The 22047-nt window shown below is 42.9% G+C and overlaps 1 long non-coding RNA gene across 2 annotated transcripts in view; it reads left to right on the top strand.

Moving 5' to 3' along the window:
• LOC148142154 (uncharacterized) overlaps positions 1-11666 on the top strand; it is a 76796-nt gene extending 65130 nt beyond the window's left edge. For both annotated transcript variants that reach the window (XR_015752205.1, XR_015752204.1), the window contains exons 3-4: positions 2791-2868; positions 10411-11666. This is a non-coding gene — a long non-coding RNA (uncharacterized LOC148142154). The remainder of the gene's footprint in view (positions 1-2790; positions 2869-10410) is intronic.
• Positions 11667-22047: the final 10381 nt, after the last annotated feature.

Below are 22047 nucleotides of genomic sequence, written 5' to 3'. Positions count from 1 at the left end.
CGCAAGTAGGCGGCCTGTCTCCCCAATATAGAGGAGGCCACACCGGCTGCAGCGGATGCAGTAGATAATGTGGGTGGAGGTGCAGGTGAATCTGTGGCGGATATGGAAGCTTCCTTTGGGGCCTTGGAGAGAAGTGAGGGGGGAGGTGTGGGCGCAAGTGTTGCACCTCCTGCGGTTGCAAGGGAAGGTGCTGGGAGTGGAGGTTGGGTTGGTGGGGGGTATGGATCTGACAAGGGAGTCGCGGAGGGAGTGGTCTCTACGGAAAGCTGATAGAGGAGGGGAGGGAAATATATCCTTGGTGCTGGGGTCCGTTTGGAGGTGGCGGAAGTGACGGCGGATGATGCGCTGTACATGGAGATTGGTGGGGTGGTAGGTGAGGACCAGTGGGGTTCTGTCCTGGTGGCGGTTGGAGGGGCGGGGCTCAAGGGCGGAGGAGCGGGAAGTGGAGGAGATGCGGTGGAGGGCATCGTCGATCACGTCGGGGGGGAAATTGCGGTCCTTGAAGAAGGAGGCCGTCTGTGTTGTGCGTATTTTGAACTGGTCCTCCTGGGAGCAGATGCGGCGGAGACGAAGGAATTGGGAGAATGGGATGGCGTTTTTACAGGGGGCGGGGTGGGAGGAGGTGTAGTCCAGGTAGCTGTGGGAGTCGGTCGATTTGTAGTAGATGTCCGTGTTGATTCGGTCGTCTGAGATAGAAACAGAAAGGTCTAGGAAGGGGAGGGAGGAGTCCGAGACTGTCCAGGTGAATTTGAGGTCGGGGTGGAAGGTGTTAGTGTAGTGGATGAACTGTTCAACCTCCTCGTGGGAGCACGAGGTAGCGCCGATACAGTCATCAATGTAGCGGAGGAAAAGATGGGGGGTGGGGCCAGTGTAGTTGCGGAAGATGGATTGTTCCACATACCCTACGAAGAGGCAGGCATAGCTGGGGCCCATGCGGGTGCCCATGGCTACTCCTTTTGTTTGGAGAAAGTGGGAGGATTGGAAAGAAAAGTTGTTCAGGTAACATTGCATTAACCTTCCAAACTGCTAACTGAATCTGTTAACCTTAAGAGAATTCTGAATTTGGACTCTCAAGTCCCTTTGTGCTTCATTTTTCAAAAGCTTTTCCTCATTTAGAAAATAGTCTATGCATCTATTCTTCTGACCAATGTGCATATACTCACACTTTCCCATATTGTATTCCATCTGCCCACTCTGCTAGCCTGTCCAAGTCCTTCTTCAGCCTTCCCACTTCCCTCCACCTATCTTTATGTCATCTGCAAACTTAGCAACAATGCCTCAGTTTCTTCCACCAGATCATTAATTATATTGTGAATAGTTGTGTCTCCAATACTGGCCCCTGCGGAACTCCACTAGTCACAGGCTATCATCCTGAAAAAGACCCCTTTATCTCCACCTCTGCCTTCTACCAGTCAGCCAATCCTCTAATGATGCTAGTATCTTGCCCCTAACACCACGGACTTTTATTTTATTCAGCAGCCGCCTGTGTGGCACCTTGTCAAAGGCCTCCTAGAAATCCAAATATATCCACTGGCTTTTGTCTAATTTGCTCACTACCTCCTCAAAGAATTCTAACAGATTGGTCAGGTTTGACCTCCCTTTGATGAAACTGTACTAATTCAGCTCTTTTTTACCATGCACTTCCAAGATCTCCACAACTTCATCCTTAATAACAGACTCTAAAATCTTATCAATGACCAAGGTCAGCCTAACTGGCCTATGGTTCCCTGTCTTCTGCCTCCCTCCCTTCTTAAACAGGTGGGTGACATTAGCTATTTTCCCATCCTCTGTGACACTCCCTGACCCCAGTGATTCCTGAAATATCATCACCTATGCCTCCACAATCTCCTCAGCTATGTCCTTCATAACTCTGGGGTGTATTCCATCTAGTCACTGTCATTCATCCACCTTCGGAACTTTCAACTTCCCCTGGTACCTTCTCCTTAGTGATGATCACTACACTCAGCTCTGCCCCCGCAGTCTCTTAAAGTTCTAGTATGCTACTCAGTTTTCCCAATGTGAATACTGATGTAAAGTATCTATGCAGTTCCTACACCACTTTTTGTTCTTCATTACTACTTCTCTAGCCTCATTTTCCAGTAGTCCAAGGTCCACTCTTGCCTTTCTCTTACCTTTTAGAAATAGCTCCAGTTCAGTCTTCTGCCTCCTGGGAAGGAACCTGAACTTCTGTCAATGACATGGCCAGGACTGAGGAGTCAACAGATGGGGAAAGCACAATCTTGATTCCCTAACCATTTATGTCATGTTAGCTACTGTCCATGACCAGCACAATTTTAGAGCCCTCTTCTTCAATGTTTAGGAGCCTAACAATAGAAAGAGGTCATGCAACCTCTTGAACCTCTTATCACCGCTCAATATCATATCAAATCCATTTACCCTACTTTTCTCTGTGCCTGTTGATACTCTTACTAAACAGAAATCTATTGATGTTAGTCCTGACAGTTCCAAATGCCCCAGTATAAAATAACTTTTAGAAAATAGATTTCTAGATTTCATAGCCTCTTAATTTAACTCAATGTTTTATGATGTGTCAATAATTGCCTGGTGGAGTGTAGCTATAAGACTTCTAGAAAATTCCATTTGCTAGTGACTGTCACACAATATGAGGTGGTGCTTATGAATTGATGGAAATGATACTTTTGCTGTGGCTGTAATTACTGAGCTTGTGCATAAACTATTTGATAGTGACATCAGATCAAATAGACCTGAATCCTGGCTCTGTCAGGATCCAAGTGAAATGTCCTCTTTAATAATTCTCTGTGTTGTTAGGTTCAGCAAAGTCTGTTGCTGTTCACTCACAAGAATGTGCATCTCATCTAACTATACGGTACATGTGCAACAACCGAGGTAAGCAATGGATTGAAGTTTTGTTAAGGTTTCCATTTGGTATTACATAAAAACGTAAGAAATAGGAGCAGGAGTAGGTCATTTGGCCCAGTGAGCCGGGTCCACCGTTCGATAAGGTCATGGCTGATCTTTTTGTGGACTCAGCTCCACTTACCACCTGGTCACTGTAACCCCTAATTCCTTTACTGTTCAAAAATCCATCTATCTTTGCCTTAAAAACATTCAATGAGGTAGCCTCAACTGCTTCACTGGGCAGAGAATTCCACAGATTCACAACCCTTTGGGTGAAGAAGTTCCTCCTCATCTCAGTCCTAAATTTGCAACGCCTCATTTTGAGATTATGCCCCTTAGTTCTAGTTTCATCTGTCAGCGGAAATAGCCTCCGTGCTTCTATCTTATCTATTCCCTTCATAATTCTGTGTTTCTATAAGATTCCTTTCCCACATTCAACGAGTTGTCTGATTTTCAATAATGCTTTGTGACACAATAGCAGTTTCCCTACCTCTGGGCTTGAAAGTCCCAGCTTAAGTCCCACCTGCCACAGAAGTGTGTCTTAACATCTCCAAAACAGGTTGATTAAATTTTGTAACACAATGAGATGATCTCTGTCGCTGAGCCAGAGCATCTGGGTTCAAGACTCACCTGAGTGGGTCAGGCCCACGTTCAAATAGGTTGATTAGCAACAACTTAGGGATCTTATGGCACAGGTGATAGTGTCCCTACATTTGAGCCAGGATACCTGAGTTCAAGTCCCACCTGCTCCAGAGGTGTGCCATAATATGTTTGAAGAGGTTGATTAAATATATCTCACACCAGGAGTTCCTATGGCACTGAAGTAGTGTCACTATCGCTAGGTCAAAAGACCTGTGTTCAAATCCTATCTATCCCAGGATCTAAGCAGGTTGATTAAAGATATCTATGACTGATTTGTCCTTCTCTTCGAAGATCTTTTGTTTCTTCATGTTGAATTTCTATGGATAAATTAGAAATGTGAAAATAAAATCTCCCAAAGCGGAAAGCAGTGGGTCCTCTTGAAAGCGACTCTGACCTTTGGTGTACTGGCTGGATGGAATATTTCATTCGGTCCTGATCACTGCACTTTAGGAAAGGTGTCAAAAACTTGGAATCGATGATGAGATTTACTGGAATGGTACCCTATGTCAGTTCTTTAGGGTCCAGAAGATTGTTCTTCATAAAGCGTGGAAGCTTCTGGGACGATTTAAGAAGTGTTCAAAATTAGGAGCTGTTTTGAGTAGAAAAATATGAGAAAGAGTTTCAACTGGTTGATGGGTCGATAACCAGAGGACACTTTCAAAACAAAAATTGTGAAACGAATCAGTAGGGAGATGAGGTTTTTTTAATGTAGCGTATTGTTATAATCTGGCAGGTGCTGCCTCTGTGGTTGAATAGCAACTTTCAAAATGGAGGAGGATATGTATTTGATGAGAATACATTTGCAGGGCTGAGGGGAAAGAGCTGACAAGTGGATCTAATGGAAAGCTTTTTTGGAAAACTGGTACACACATGATGGATCACATGGCATTTTTCTGTACAATGTAATACAGCACAGGAACAGGTCCTTCTGCCCACCAAGCTTGTGCTGATTCCTAATCCTTATTTCAACCTGCTACTTATTGCCCATGCATGGTATCTATCCCTCTGTTCGTCTCCCATTCATGTATCTATCAATGCTAACTCCATGTTTCCACCACCTTCACTGGCAGTGCATTCCAGGCACACACCATCCTTTGTGTGAAAGGTTTTCCCTGCACATCTCCCCATAACCTTCCCCCTTGAACCTTGAACCTGGGCCCTCTTGTAGTTGACCTTTCCACCCTGAGAAAAAGCCTCTGACTATGCACTCTATCAATGTCTCTCATAAATTCGCAGATTTCTATCAGGTCACTTCTCTGCCTCCACCTTTCCAGTGGAAACAGTCTGAGTTTAGCCAATCTCTCCTCATAACTTAAACCCTCCAGACCAGACAACATCCTAATACACCTCTTCTGCACCCTCTCCAAACATCCACTCCTTCTGGTAATGTGGCGACCAGAACTGCATGTAACATTCCAAATATGGCCTTACTAAAGGTTTGTACAGCCATAATATAACTTACCATATTCAGTGCCCTGACTGATGAAGGCAAGTGTTCTGTCTGCCTTCCTGAACATCTTATCCAACCTGTGTTGATACTATCAGGGTCTGTGGATCTGTATGCCCAGATCCCTCTCTATATCAAAGTGCATAAGGATTCTGACATTTATTGTATAGTTTGCATATGAATTCGGTGCTCTGTGATCCCATAATTCAATGCAAGAGGTCAATGGTTCTTAAAAGTAGGATACTACACCCTTTCTCTCATTCCCCTTCCACCTTCATCCACACAATACAAAGTACAGCTGTCAAAAGCCTTTTGGTTTTCATCCCTCGGTTCACTGCATTCAAAAACATCGCTGTCTTTGTGGAATAGATTTAAAATGAAAGGACATAAAATGCATAAAAACATTGTTCAATCAGCTGAGCGCAATTGGTTGCTCTGTCACCTGCCATCCAATGGTTGTGGGTTCAAGTCCAACTGGTTTGTGGGTTAGTAATTAAAGTAGAAAGTGCCAGAAATACACAGCAAATGTGTCAACATCTGGAAGATTAAAGGCAGGTTAATACTTCAGTCAGGCCTTGAGACCACCTTTGTAAATTTAAACCATGGATGCCTGGTATTAACCTTTATAGAAATAAGCCTGATTCTTGGATTGTTAATTTGTACATTAACTACACTGTTCTAATTTAAATAATTATATTTTAAAAATACTTGTTTTTATAGGTCACTTTACACAACCACGGGATATCTCAAAACACTTTGCAGTAAATGAAGTGCCTTCTTTTTGGAAGTGTAAAAAATGCAGCTGGAATTTCAACACAACAAGTTTCCACATCGGCACTGTGATATTTTTTTTTAAAATTCAGACACAGGATGAGGGTGTGTCCAGCTAGGTCAGCATTTATAGCCCATCCCTAGTTGCCTGGGGCAGTTAAAAGTCAGCAACATTGTTGTGGGTCTGAAATCACATGTAGGCCAGACCTGGTGATGTTGGCAGTTTCCTTCCCTACAGTGAAATCAGATGGCTTTTTCCTGACAATCGGCAATGGATGTTAGGTCATCATTAGACTCTTAATCCCATGAGTAGACAATCTGTGTTTTGTGATTTTAATGGATGGATGAATATTAGCCAGGGCACTGGGATGACTCCCCCGCCATGGCATTTCTTACACTCACATGAGCAGGCCGATGGAGTCTTGAGTTAATGATTCATCCGAAGGTCTGCTCCTCCATAGTGGAGTTCTCCCTCAGCACTGCATGGGACTATCAGCCTTGGTGTTTTGGGCTCAAGCTCTGGAGCATGGCTTGAACATGATTCAGAAGTGAGGGTGCTGCCAAACAAGCTATGGATGGCACCAAATTGCTCTTTCCACCCACTATGGAGATGACGCTGCCAATGATTCCTGCCACAAGAGAAATAATGATGAAAGCTTATTGAGCACCAGTCACATCTACAGGTACCTTGTAGTAAATTTGAGTATGTTTTGGAGGCACCTCTGTTGTATTATAGGAAAGGTAATAACCAAATATGCACTCCCACAAACAACAGCATAGTAATGACCAAGTAATCTGGTTTATTGACGTTGGTTAACAGACCAAGATTGGCCTGGACACTGGGGAGAATAACTGCTCTTTTCAAAATGGTGCTGTGGGATATTTTACACCTGCCTGAAAGACATTGGACCCTTGGCCCCTGTTAGAGCTGGGAGTGGCAGCCAGTGGGAGGTTAGAATAGCCTCACTGGCCAATAGGCTATTTGCTCAGCTCCATCACACATTCAGCCATTCTTGCTGGGACAACATTAGTAAGTTGAAGGATCCACACAGTGTGACGTTGAGCCGTAAGGGCCACCAGATGCCAGTTGAAGGAGGCCAACTAAGATTTTCTATTTGGCTTCCGGCTTCCCACAGAGCTAAGTGGCTGGTGGGGTCCTCCCTGGGACAGATCAGTGTGTGGTTTTGGGGTGAGGCGGAATGGGTGGCAGTTCAGGTTGGTCTATAGGTCCCTTCCTGCCCACCTGGATGTAGGAGTAACCACACTATCCTCTACCAGGGTAGCACAACCCCACACTGTGATGGCCCAGATGCAACAAACATTACTCAATCTAACATTTTAAAGAGTTGGAGGACAAAAGAGGGTCCTTCCCTCTTAAAACACTTTCTTTCTTACTTATCTTTCCTGGATGTGGAAGGCCTCTGATTAGTCCTCCAGCTTTGGGAGCTCACCCACTGTCTCTAATTAAACAGAGAACAGTTTAGGTGCCGATGAAAGGGTTCACCCATGAGAAACACCAATGAATGATTATTTCACCCCAGGATCGGGTTTGTGACCTGAAAATAGTGCCCTCCTCAGTTTTCCAACCTAGAGGATAAATTCTGCCAGGCCCTCAATTTATTCTTGAGTTCACTGTATGGATTGATGATGCTGCAGAAAGTAACATACTTGACAATTGCTCTTAGCCAGCAAACAAACTAGGCTCTTCTCATTATCAGAACAGATGGAAACACTTCCACATTAAACAGACAGCCTTGCACATGGCAGGGGAATAAGGCTTGCCCTAGATAAAGCATAAAGGACAAAATGAATGATGAAATTCTTTTGTGCTGAAATTTTAAGGCAGTAGAAAATGCTGATTGAGGCATAAAGATGGAGGATAAATACCAGTCAGTGGCACTGGGCTATTGATATCAATTTGGCCTTGGCCTGTTTCTTGGGCATAGACCAACAGCAAAACAACCAATCCTGTGCAACGAAGACATTGTTATCATTGCTAAATTCATGGTGCCTTTTTGCAGACACCCTCATGATGCCTAAACAATAACTTGTACTGGCTTCATTCTCCTCATATCAGTGCATGCAAGTTAAAAAAGTAACAACGGAAATATCTTCTCAATGGTTGCGCTCTGCAGCTCAGACCTCTGGCCTGATATTTGTCACAGTTTCAATGTGCTACGTCTTTGGATGCTTGGCAGTTGCTGCATAAACCACAAATTGGTTTCAGTCGGTTTTACACTGCATTGGCCAACTGACCATTGGTAAGTGCTATCAAATGTCTTTATCTCAGCATGGCAACTGAGAGAGCCCAGCTGCCCACATTGAAGGAACATATACAAGGAACAAACCATATCTGACACTGTAGTCAACAGCATGCACTAACACAAATTCAATTGATCTACTATTTCTATGACAGTCTCAAGAGGAAGAAGTTTCTTGCCTGGCTTTGATGCTTAACTACTTGGATATAGAACTAGCTCGAAGGTAGGAGACAGAGGTGGTGGTGGAGGGTTGCTTGTTAGATGGAGGCCTGTGACAAGTGGAGTGTCACCAAGATCAGTGCTGGATTCTCTGCTTTTTGTTATTTATATAAATGATTTGGGTGTGAACATAGGAGGTATAGTTAGTAAGTTTATTGACAACACTAAAATTGGAGGTGTAGTGGACAGCAAAGAAGGTTCCCTCAGAGTACAACAGGATCTTGACCAGATAGGCCAGTGGCCCTAAGAATGGCAGATGGAGTTTAATTTAGATAAATGTGATGTGTTGCATTTTGGAAAGGCAATTCAGGGCAGGATTTATACACTAATTGGTAAGGTCCTAGGGCGTGTTGCTGAACACAGAGACCTTGGAGTGCAGGTTCATAGTTCCTTGAAAGTGGAGTTACAGGTAGATAGAATAATGAAGAAGGTGTTTAGAATGCCTGCTTTTATTGGTCAGTGCCTTGAGTATAGGAGTTGGGAGGTCATGTTGTGGCTGTACAGGACATTGGTTAGGCCACTATTGGAATACTATATGCAATTCTGATCTCCCTGCTATAGGAAGGATGTTATTAAACTTGAAAGATTTATAAGGGTGTTGTCAGGATTGGAGGATTTGAGCTATATGTAGGGGCTAAATAGTCTGGAGCTATTTTCTCTGGAGCATCAGAGGTTGAGGGGTGACCTTACAGAGGTTTATAAAACCATGTCGGGCATGGATACGGTGAATAGCTAAGGTCTTTTCTCCAAAGTGGGGGGGCTTCCAAAACTAGAGGGGGAAGGTGAGAGGGGGAAGATTTAAAAGGGACCTCAGGGAAACTTTTTCACACAGATGGTGGTGTCTATATGGAATGAGCTATCAGAAGAAGTATCAGTGGCTGGGACAATTACAACACTTAAAAGGAATCTGGATGGGTATGCAAATAGGAAGGGTTTAGAGGGATATGAGCCAAATGGGCGGCACGGTGGCACAGTGGTTGGGCTGCATGGTGGCACAGTGGTGGGCAGCACGGTGGCACAGTGGTTAGCACTGCTGCCTCAGAGCGCCAGAGACCCGGGTTCAATTTCCGCCTCAGGCGACTCTCTGTGTGGAGTTTGCACAATCTCCCTGTGTCTGCATGGGTTTCCTCCCAGAATCCAAAAATGTGCAGGTTAGGTGAATTGGCCATGCTAAATTTCCTGTAGTGTTAGGTGAAGGGGTAAATGTAGGGGAATGGGTCTGGGTGGGTTATGCTTCGGAGGGTCGGTGTGGACTTGTTGGACCGAAGGGCCTGTTTCCACACTGTAGGGAATCTAATCTAATCTAATAAAAAATGCTGATAAATGGGACAAGATTAGGTTAGGATTTCTGATGAGCATGGACAAATTGGAGCAAAGGGTCGGTTTCTGTGCTGTATATCTCTATGACTCTATGTTGGAGTGACAGTACACTGACATGTGGAGGTTCATAAGATGCAGACTCATCTCTCTCTGCTCAATTCTTGGTAAATGTGGCATTGGATCCCTTTGTTGTCTAATTCTGTCCTGATTTTCCTGCTGCAAAAACAATCAATTTCATTTGGTTCCAGAGTGAACTCCTCTGCATCAGTGTCTAAAAGATTATATTGAGTTAACCACGCTCCCAGGTAAATTCTCTTAGATTAAAGACATTGGATTCTTCCTGCAATTCTAACTCAAATAAATATATAATCTATCATCCCTGTTTCAATAAAGTCATCCTTAAGGCATGAATGAGAAACATTCCACACAACTGCATTCATTTCCTTACTTTCAATTACTATTGCTTGTTTTGTTACCAGCTCTTCACTGACGTCTACTTGCTCACAGAACAGAAATCTGAGCGTTTCGAGTAGCCAATCAGTATTTGTAGTTCACTGAAACATCTATTGTTTTGAAGCATTACATCAAGTTGAAAGTGTATTTTTGGAAGCTCACATTTTAGCTGTTGTTCTTAACTATGTATGTTCATTGGTTTTGAAGCTGCAGCAATTAAATATTCAAACACTTTTATTTTACTTAAGCTTGAAAAATTACTTTGTTCATTGATCCGACCATTAGTGTGACAATCAGTGTAAGGAATGTGAATATCAGCTGCTCTAGAATCCAACTGCAAATGTGATGATTCTGATTGAATGTTAAATTCCTCTACCACAAATTCATTGTATTTCTTTTTTTTTAATCTAAATGTAGGGCCTGCTCCTCTACATCAGAGTCATCAGGGAACTTCCCCGCTTCAAAGTCTATATCAAATACACTGGGAAATCTTGATACTTCCTGACTCCAGTCTGAGAGATCTTCATTGAACTCTGAAGGAGAATTTGTAGTAAGATGCTCAACAACCCACTGCATTCTTAAACTTGTACAAGGGCTGTCTACATATCCTTGCTCTTCTCTGGACTGGATAACGTTGTCCTTTCCAGAGTGCAGCATAAATGATCTTGATAAGATCCTCTTGTGGCAACCATTAAAGGTTGTTCTATGATATTATACTTGTTTCATTGCACAGAGTCTATCTGCAATTCCTTGTTTCCCGGCATGCTGATCAAAATAACTGCAATCAGAACTTAAACCTGATGGTACAGATGAATCTGCTAAGATTGAACAGTTGTTTCATATTCATCTAACTGATCAAACTTTTATTGTCCATCTTCTTTTCATAACAAGATTCTGCTTTCTACATTCTTTGATTAGGGTTTCAGATTCAGCACTTTTATCCTAAGTTTGAAGAAAAGCAGAGATTTCTTTCTCACTATTAGAGTTTTTCTCTGGATTGATTAACACCGTATTGAATAGGAACATAGGAACAGGAATTAGCCATTCAACTTGTTGAGCCTGCCCTTCCATTCTACACAATCATGGCTGATCAAACACGTCATTGCCTTTTACCCTCCCCATCCCCAAACCCTGGACACCATTACTAATCAGAAATCTGTCAATCTCTACATTAAACAAACTGAGCTGCCACAGTATCAAGAATTCCAAAAGGTACACAATCCTCTAAGTAGAGCACTTCTCTTCACCTGAGGCCTAAGTGACATTCCTCTTCTTTTTAAAATACACCCCCTGGTTCTAGCCTCCGCGACCAAGAGAAACATCTTACTTGTATCTTCACAGTCTAGATCTTTAAGTAGTTTGTAGGTTTCAATGACATCATCTTTCATTCTTCAATTCTCTCGAGATTACAGGCCGTTTTCCCATCCTCACTTCATGTGACAGTCTCGCCATCTGGGGAATAAGTCTAGAGAACATTTGTTGCACTCAATCTATGGCAATAATGTCTCTCCTGAGATAAATAGACAAAACTGCACACAGTTCTCCAGGTATGTCTAACCAAGCTCATGTATCTTGAAGCAAGTCTTCACTGCTACTGTACTCTTGCAATAAATGCTAACATTCCATTAGCTTTCTTAATTGATTTCTGCACCTGTATGTTAGCTGTCAGTGACTTATCAACAATGACACCCAGATCCCTTTGTACATCTGCACTTTCCAATCTTTTATCATTTAAGAAATACTCCGCATATCTGTTTCTGCTACCGAAGTAGACAACCTCACATTTTTTCGTATTATATTCTACCTAACATAGTCTTGCTCGTTCATTAAATCTATCCATATCTTCCTGAAGCTGCTTTACATCTTGTTAGTAACATACCTTCCCACCTAGCTTTGTTTCATTCACTAATTTGGAAACATTACATTTGGTCCATATCATCGATTCATGTGAATAGCTGGGGCCTAAGTACAGAACTTTGTGGTATCCCAGTTCCAGTATCTCTACGTGAGAGAGAGTGAGACAAACGCAGAGATGGTTCTTAGGTTGCTTTCTCTTTGTAGGCCTCAGGGGTCCTCTTGCTGCATTAATCGCACACAAGGGATGGTCACCTGGTCAGGACCCAATGAGAACATTGTCAAGTTGTTGTCCTTTCGTTTTGCTATCACTGATCCAGGGAAAGCAACGTTGTATATAGATGACAGTAAGTTCCAGCAAACATGATTATAAAAGCTGTAGCTGTCTTTTTGCACAGTCTCTTTGGTTTAAAGCAGTATCTTTATTTAGTGCACAGTCTAAAAATAAAGGAAATAAAATGTTGTGGTTTTTACAGTAGCCACTGCACAGAACTATATGTGAAGATGAACTGATGCCATGCCTGAGAAACTCAATCCTGACAGGAGATTAGTTCCTCCAGGCGAGGATAGAAAGGAGGAAAAGGCCAAAAGGGCAAAAGAAATGCAGAAAGTAAGGCAGAATCCAAAACATTGAAAGCAGCACGAAGCTGTTTTTTTTTTGAAATATAAATTGCCAGTTTGGGGTTATGTACAGGTTAAAACACAGGCTGGAGAGTGTTATTAGGCAGTAACGCTGAGGGGTTCATGAAAGGGAAGTTAAGCAATTATCAGTCCAACTCCATCTGATCCCCTGATGTGTTACATCCTGAGACTGTGCTGTAACTAACAGTTCCCTTTACAACAGAGGTTCAGTTCACAGGGAGAGGGCGGCTGTATTTCTGCTCAAACTTTTGTTGTATTCTAAACCGTGGGTATTATGGCGGAAGACAACTGGCATGGGCTCACTTAATTGAATCACAAGACACACACTGAAGTGACTGTGGGGCTCAGGGTTAAAGTATATAACCTTTATTTCAGTGTATGATACAGGGAATGGAATTTCCCTATAAATATACAGATTAACTGGCCCTTTCCATGCATAGATAGATTCATTGATACTCTCTGTGAACACAAGCTGTACATTTGATCTACCCACTCTATCCAACTGTACTGACCCATCAATTCTCCTTGTATATTATAACTGCTGGATCCCTCACTATCAACAACCACCTGATGAGGGAGCGTCGCTCAGAAAGCTAGTGCTTCCAATTAAACCTGTTGGACTATAACCTGGTGTTGTGTGATTTTTAACTTTGTACACCCCAGTCCAACACCGGCATCTCCAAATCATAGCATCCTGGGAGTTATTATTGATCAGAAAGTTAGCTAGGCCATCCACAAAAGTTCTGTGAATATGAGAGCTAGTCAGAGGTTAGGAATTTAGCAAGTAACTCACCTCCTGACTTCATCTGCAGGCACAGGTCTGATGGTAATGGAGTAATCTCCACTTGCCTGGATGAAAGACAGTTTCAAGAAGCTTAGTCCCTTCCAGGACAAGACAATAGCTTGACCAGTACCTCATAAATAGTCACTCTTTTCACCACCACAATGGCAACAGTGTGCACCATATTTAAAATGGACTGCAGCAACTTGGAAAAGTTCCTTTCCAAAGCTGTGACCTCCTGCTGTCTAGAATCATCAGGTCAGTAGATATACCAGTACTACCTGCAAGCTCCCCTCCAAGTCACATTTGAAACTATATTATTTTTCCTTTACTGCATGTTGCTCGGTCAAAATCTTAGAACTCATTTCCTAAGGGCACTGTGAGTGTATCTACAATGCAGAGTTGCTAAGGAATGCAGTTTCCAACCACATTCTCAAGGGCAATTAGGGATGGGCAACAAATGTTGACCTTGACCGTTATAGAATCATAGAGATGTACAGCAGAGAAATAGACCCTTCGGTCCAACTCGTCCATGCCGACCAGATATCTAACCTAATCTACTTCCATTTGCCAGCATTTGGATCATAGCCCTCTAAACCTTTTCTATTCATATACCCATCCAGATGCCTTTTAAATGTTGTAATTGTACCAACCTCCACCACTTCCTCTGGCAGCTCATTCCATACACGCACCACCCTCTGCATGAAAATGTTGCCCCTTAGGTCCCTTTTATATCTTTCTCCTCTCACCTTAAACCTATGACCTCTGGTTTTGGACTACCCTGCCCCGGGAAAAAGGCCTTGGCTATTCACCCAACCATGTCCCTCATGATTTTATAAACCTCTGTAAGGTCTCCCCTCAACCTCTGATGCCTCAGGGCAAATAGCCCCAGCCAATTAAGCGGCTCCCTATAGTTCAAACACTCAAACCCTGGCAACATCCTTGCAAATCTTTTTGCAACCTTTCAAGCTTAACAACATCTTTCCTATAGCAATGAGACCAGATTTGAATGCAGTATTCCACAAGTGGCCAACCAAGGTCCTCTCCAGCAGCAACATGACATCCCAACTCCTATGTTCTCATCTCGGGACTGAATGGAAAAGCAACTCCAGAACTTGTCTTGATGTTACCGTCAGTGTTTTAAAATTGGTCATTCTTCAAGAGGGAACTGTTTGTAGAGATGCAGAATTACCACAATCCTCTACACTCTTGAAACTACTCAATTTGTCAAAATGATGAGGGCTAATAGGAGGATAAAGGACATGAGGTGAGGGGGAATTTTAATTGAAATGTGAAAATGGTGAAACTCAGCCACCTCTAATCTTAACAGAACAGGGCATGTATTTTGTGGATGGTAAAGTTTTGTTGATCAAAGTGCTCCTTTGAAGTGAGTTTGTTATATAAATATTCTAAAGAAGCTGTATGTTTCACAATTAACCACCATACTCAAATTAACTAGACACCTAAATCATTTTCCATTGGGTTCCAGATAGCAATACAGAATCCCTAATGTGGAAGCAGGCCATTCAGCCCATACTGACCCTCCACATAGCATCCCTAGATCCAGCCCCCGATCCTATAATCCTGCCTTTCCCATGGCTGATTCACTTAGCCTGGATATCCCTGGACACTATGGGCAAATTAGCACAACCAATCCACCTAACCTCCACATCTTTGAACTGTGGGAGGAAATCAGAGCACCCAGAGGAAACCCACATAGACACAGGGAGAATGTGCAAACTCTACACAGACAGTCGCCCGAGGCTGGAATCAAACCCAGGTCCCTGTTGCTGTGAGGCAGCAGTGCTAACCACTGAGCTTCCATGCGACTTGACAGCAACTACTGGTGCTACAGTATAGTTATAAGTCTATGTTACACACACTATCCACCCACTTTGGATTCATAATCCTTCATACAGTTGACGTTATGGAAATCTGAAGCAATCTCTGGCTTGAAATTTCCATATGACTCCCAGCCTCAACAGCTATTTGGAGGAGGTAATTCCAGATGTAAATGACACTGGGGACATTGCAATTCGGCTCTAAGTCATGTGAGACCAAGAGGGATAAAAAGAAGAAAACCTTCTCTCAGGTTCCTGGCAGGAGAGTAATCTCTCATTCCCGGAAGAGTAGCTAACCCACAGGGAAAACATCTACCTCTTCAATCAACCGGACAGACTCATGTTGGGTGCTGCGGGAGGAAGTAGGGCTCATCATGGAAACTTCACTCCCCTGTCTAATCTCTGATCTGACCTGCGGGTACATGAAGCTCTATAAATAAAGACGTGAAATCTGCGTGGTTTGCAGCGGTCATTTCAGTCCCTTGAAGAGTCCACAGCAAAAAGCAGTCCTGCACATTTCATTAACGTCTCGTGCCAAATAACGGGACAAAGTAAGAGCACTGCAGGGTTTGGCTCAGTTGAGGATGCAGACTGAATCACTGTCTTGGGGGTGGGGGTGGTGGGGGTGCTGCTAGTTCAGTGAAAGGATGTGGTCGACTCCGATGCTACAAACAGACTGAAAGCAAAAATAGTAGCAGTAGTATTGTCACACTAGGAGCTGCCTGCCCATTTGAAGTTCAGCAAGATTCAGGCTCTCGATAATCTTTCTTCACTTTGCCTTGCAAGCAAATTAACATCTGTGATCCAAGATACAGCCACCCCACATCACTGCTCTGTTTGCCAATGATGCCACCTCTGTTTAACCGAGACTCCTGAGTTTTTAAGATAATCTCAGAATTTTATGATTCTTGGGAGTTTACAAAAAAATAATACCAGCTAGTTTTTTTGGTAAAATGTATCTTTCTGACCTAATGTTTGGCCTTATAATCTAACATCTTGTGTTCAGTTAATTTTTTTATTTGATAATGCTGCTGGTAACCATGGCAGTTTAACTAGTTAACGACACTGTATTAATACAATTGGGTTTCTCAGTCTGGGTATTTGATACCTCTTTCCCCACTGTGCCCTCCAATTCCATTCTTTAATTCATATAGAATTTCGTGCAATGGTGGCTGTTCTTTTAGCTACCTAAGTGCTAAATTATAAAATGACCTACCTAAATCTTTTTCTCTTCTCTTTTAAGATACTCCTTAAGATTCCTCTTTGACCACTCTTTTGGCCACTTATTATAAAATTGCCTCATGTAGTTCAGTGTCAAATTTCGTTTGACAATCTGAGGCACCTTATATTACTACTTCAATATTAAAGATGCCATATAAACATTCTTTGCAATTTCCACAGCACAGGCAATACTGTTCTTGAGCATTTACCAATGTTTCTCAACCATAGGAGACTCAAACTGGATCAAGAGTTGGTTCATTCCCTGCAAGTTTGTTCTTGCCCTCTCTGCCGACCTGGCCCTGGCTTCAACTCAACCTCTCTTGTCTAATGGTTTAGTTGGGACAGTAGGTACAATGCACCTACATATGTTCAGTAATCACTTGTAGACTGTTAGCACTTTTCAACTTCTGGTCTTGAACATGGATGATTTCAGACAACAGAGATTATTTCATAATCGACAGTACTTACCTTCAAGCTCTGAGACAAAGAAAGTGTTGACAAGTGTTGTCCCCATGCTTTTAGAAGGGGCTCACTATATTCCCAGTTACACCCATGATGATCCTCCAAGGATCTGTTGAGGAAGATACCAGGAAGTTCTTTCCTTAGGCTGAAGGATCTACAACCAATGGCCATATCTTCAATTAAGGCCAATGAGGACTGTGTTGAGGAGAAATTTCTTTTCTCAGAGGGTTGCAAAATTTTTAGAATTTATTACTCCTCAGAAATGATCAATACTTAGTCATTAAATATATTTGTGATTGAAATCACTATGATGATAGAGGAGAAAAGTTGAGTTGAAGTTGCAGATCTTATGATCTTATTGACAGGTAAAGCAGGCTTAAGGGACTGTATAGTCACTTCTGTTTCTATTTATTGTGTTCTAAAGGTGCAATGTGCTACTGTTTGATCATGAAATGACCACAAAAGGAGGTCTCTTTCAGTCCATCATGTCTGTGCAGTGTCTTTAAAGGAATCATCCAATTAGTCCCACTTCCACTCACTCCCTGTTATCTTTATTGGTTTTCATAGAACATACAGCATAGAACAGTACAGCAAAGTACAGACCCTTCAGCCCATAATGTTGTGCCGAGATTTATCTTAATCTAAGATCAACCTAACTCCTCAATCTACTGCCGTCCATGTGCTTGTCCAGTAGTTGCTTAAATGTCCCTAATGTCTCTGACTCTACTATCACTGCTGGCAGTGCATTCCACGCATCCACCACTTTCTGCATAAAGAACCTACCTCTGACATTTCCCCTAATACCTTCGTTCAATCACCTTAAAATTATGACCTCTCGTGACAGTCATTTCTGCCCTGGGGAAAAGTCTCTGGCTACCTGTCTATGCTTCTCATTACCTTGTACACCTCTATCAAGTCACCTCTCTTCCTCCTTCTCTCCAGTGTGAAAAGTCCAAGCTCACTTAACCTCTCTTCATAAGACAGGTTTTCCCTTTGTAGTTACTATTGAATCTACTTTCAGCAGCTTTTCAGGCAGTGCATTCCAGATCATAACATATCTCAGATCATAACAATTTCCTTCTTTGTCACCTCTTCAAAAAACCTCAATAAAGTTAGTGAGACACGATTGCCCACGAACACACCCATGCTGACTATCCCTAATCAATCTCACCTTTCCAAACGCATGTAAATCCTGTTCCTCAACATTCTCTCTAACACAGTGGCTCAGTGGATAGCATTGCTGCCTCACAGCGCCAATGGCCTGGGTTTGATTCCAGCCTCGGGGCAACAGTGTGTGGAGTTTGCACATTCTCCCCGTGTCTGCGTGGGTTTCCTCTGGGTCTCTGATTTCCTTCCACAATCCAAAGATGTGCAAGTCAAGCAAATTGCCATGTTAAATTGCCCACAGTGTTTGGTGTATTAGTCAGGGGTAAATATAGGGTAGGGGAATGGGTCTGGGTGGGTTACTCTTCAGAGGGTCAGTGTGGACTTGTTGGGTCGAAGGGCCTCATTCCATACTGTAGAAAATCTAATCTACAGTAGATTAGATTTAAGCCTTTCTTAAATAATGGCTCCATATTATATAGTTTGCCTAATTTCATTTTCCAAAAAGCATCAGTCGAGATGTAAGCTGCCATTCTGACTGTTAAGAGCAATACCAATGTAAACTTGCCAGGTTAGTAACTCCAGCAGATCAGTAAATCCCTGTACTCTGTAAAACCATAAAGACCTCAGGGTCACCAACAAGTTTAGCTTGGAGATCTGACCAGCTGTAGGAGCTTGACAGCAGCAGCTCATGGCACAAGGGTGGCCCCACAGGCTTCCAGTGTAAGGGCAAGGAGGGAGCTTAGAAGGTTACATAAAAGATTGGTGCAATCGCTTGGCCTGATATTTGTCTCTTGAGCAACATTACAATCATTATGACATTACAGTTCTGTGGGAACTTGCTATGGGTAAACTGACTTCTGCATTGCAACATTACAGTTGACTGCATTTTGGAATCTTTTACTGCCAATAAAGCATTTCAGGTGATGCCAAGATTATAATATGTGCTATAAGTATAAATTCTTTCTTTATGGTCACCAATCATATAAGGTTTCTCTTTGTAAATCTTCGGGTGAAGTTTAACTCAGAAAAGATAGATAAGGAAGAGTTGAATTTCCTAAACAGCTTTAGTGATCGTGGGACATCTCAAAGTGCTTTCTAACCAATGAGTACAGGAGTCACTGTTGTAACATGGCAGCTGGAGGGTGTGAAGCAGAATGCAACAAATGGCAGTGAGCGAATGGTCAACTTTCTGCTGATATCATTGGAAGAATAATTATTGGAGCAGCATTTTGAGAAGAAGTCTCCTGTTCATCAAAACCTATGACTTTAGGGAGTGAGAAGACTGATATCTAACTGTCTAACCATTGTGTGATTTAAAGATGAGTTTGATCATTTAGTTCTTGTATGAGGAAGAATTATCAGGGCCGGGGGAGGGGGGTGTGAAAGAGCAAATTGAAGAAGCCTTGCCAAGAGGCCACTTCGGCCCAATGATTTAAATGGCCTCTTTCTGTGCATTATTCTCAGCTTCTGTGATAAATCAGATCACATTGCAGACTGAATATACTCCCTGACGCCTGTAGGTTGTCAACCTCAACTCAGTTTCTGGGCCAAAGTCTAGCATCTGTTTCCTTTAAAGTTACCCACAGCCATGGAAACACACCTGTCAATGTTCTGAGTAAGGGGTGTCTGCCTTTGAGATTGTTTGAATCACACACTTTCCTACACAGCCTGGAGGGGCACTGATAAGAAAAAAAAGCATGTTTAAGAGACACCATGTGAATTATATACTTTCGTTGAAATGTCACACAGGTGCCAATCACATAAGCACAGAAGATGTCAACTTGAATCCCTACAGGTCTGACTCATGTTAGTTGCTCTTCTCTGCAGTTGAGAATGCTATAAGTAATTACAACTCCCAGGACCAGGGAGGATTTATCTAAAGTTCAGCAGACTCCAGATCACCAACCAGCTGTCAACAAGGGGACTCAAATTTAACAATCAGAGTTGTGTCACTGTAGTCTTACCAGACCATAGGGACTGCTCTCTTATTAGAGAGAAGTAACTGGCGGTGATTTAACCTGAGGGCCACAGAAGAGATTGAGAAGGAGCATCCTTCATGGTAGCCTCAAACCAGCAATTGGAACTGAACCCACGCTTTTGGTGTTACATTACTCTGCAAACCAACCATCCAGCCAACTGAGCTAAACCAATCCCCACAATCAGAATGCCCTCAATAATAATGGCAGACTGCACTCGAGTTCAATTTCATAATACTGGGACATCTGCACCCTCCCAACACCCTCACCAAACTCAACATGTCTGAAAGGGAGTGGAGTAACATGAGGGTGAACCCAAGGTAAAATCTGCTTTCTCAGGTGTAACCTCTTTACCTAGAGCTTGGTTAAAACGTGGAACCCAGTACCAGAAGCTGAGGCAAATAGCATGGACGCATTTGGGGGGAAATCTAATGTGTGGGAGAAAGAGTTACACTGTCAGGGTTAGAGGAAGTGCAAAGGGAGGAGGTTCACATGGAGTGTAAACATCACCAGCAGCCAGTTGGATTAAATAGCGTATTTCTATGCTGCAAAACTGTGTAAAGAATAACTGTGGACATACAGCTCTGATCATATCTCTGTCAGTTGTTCTTTATATTGAACTATAATGATGCTGTTGTATACTGGGCAATTTTCTTTCTCCAAATGTATTTTATGCCGAACTGGACAAAGAGCCAGTCCCTTTTCACTCAGTCTGTCCCAGGTGGGTTATGGTGACTCCCCCTGCACAACTTCTAAATAAAAAAATACAGATTTAGAAAGCAGCGTCAACCTCATTACAAACACTGTATTTACAATTTCCTGTTCTTTCTGTCAGAGCCACCTGGCCCTCACAGCTGCAGGCACTGCAATTGGGAGAAAAAAAATAAAAGACAAATTAGGTGTTTGTCATCAACAATTGTCAATGGAGTGATGTTTGGAAATTGCAGAGATAGAATTTGTTCGGGTACACAAAGGGATTGCAGCTGATATCAGTGTTCTGTGACCCCCATCATTCTAGCCTTAAAAAGGAAATGGAACGGGATAAGTGAATGCAGCTTTTCTGGAGGCGTGCCTTGTTTAAGGACAGCAAACAGGAGCCATCTCTGTTTTTCCACATTTTCCAGGCTTCCCTCCCCCTATGCTATTCACACCTCCTCTGGACCCATAATTTCTTCCTTTGCTTGTCTCATTACCACCGCCCTCTTTTCCATTGCACCATCATCTCATTTGTTATTTAATCATTCCTGTCCTTCATTCTATCATTGATCTTTCCCTTTCTGTTCTTTCCCAGGGTCTGTATTTGCTTGAAAGCTGTTCTAGTTAAAAATTTGAGGCAGGATCTAAAGGCCTAAATGACTGTGGGTTGTGGTGAGTCATGTGGCAGAATCCTTTAATAAGTTCAGCCAGGCCAATCTCATCGTTGGGAGCAACTCATAGAGTCATAGAGCTGTACAGCACAGAAACAGACCCTTCGGTCCAACCCGTCCATGCCGACCAGATATCCCAACCCAATCTAGTCCCACCTGCCAGCGTCCGGCCCATATCCCTCCAAACCCTTCCTATTCATATATCCATCCAAATGCCTCTTAAATGTTGCAATTGTACCAGCCTCCACCACATCGTCTGGCAGCTCATTCCATACACGTGCCACCCTCTGCGTGAAAAAGTTGCCCCTTAGGTCTCTTTTATATCTTTCCCCTCTCACCCTAAACCTATGCCCTCTAGTTCTGGACTCCCTGACCCCAGGGAAAACACTTTGCCTATTTACCCTATCCATGCCCCTCATAATTTTGTAAACCTCTATAAGGTCACCCCTCAGCCTCCGACGCTCCAGGGAAAACAGCCCCAGCCTGTTCAGCCTCTTCCTGTAGCTCAGATCCTCCAACCTTGGCAACATCCTTGTAAATCTTTTCTGAACCCTTTCAAGTGTCACAACATCTTTCCGATAGGAAGGAGACCAGAATTGCACGCAATATTCCAACAGTGGCCTAACCAATGTCGTGTACAGCCGCAACATGACCTCCCAACTACTGCACTCAATACTCTGACCAATAAAGGAAAGCATACCCTACGCCTTCTTCACTATCCTATCTACCTGCGACTCCACTTTCAAGGAGCTATGAACATGCACTCTTTGTTCAACAACACTCCCTAGGACCTTACCATTAAG

The sequence above is a fragment of the Chiloscyllium plagiosum genome, unplaced genomic scaffold, assembly GCF_037043375.1.
Source record: "Chiloscyllium plagiosum isolate Xiang-an unplaced genomic scaffold, Cpla_swu_hap1 HiC_scaffold_30, whole genome shotgun sequence".
In the NCBI taxonomy this organism is placed as follows: Eukaryota; Metazoa; Chordata; class Chondrichthyes; order Orectolobiformes; family Hemiscylliidae; genus Chiloscyllium; species Chiloscyllium plagiosum.
Note: the sequence above shows the minus strand (reverse complement) of the source record. Positions and strands in the feature narration are given on the sequence as shown.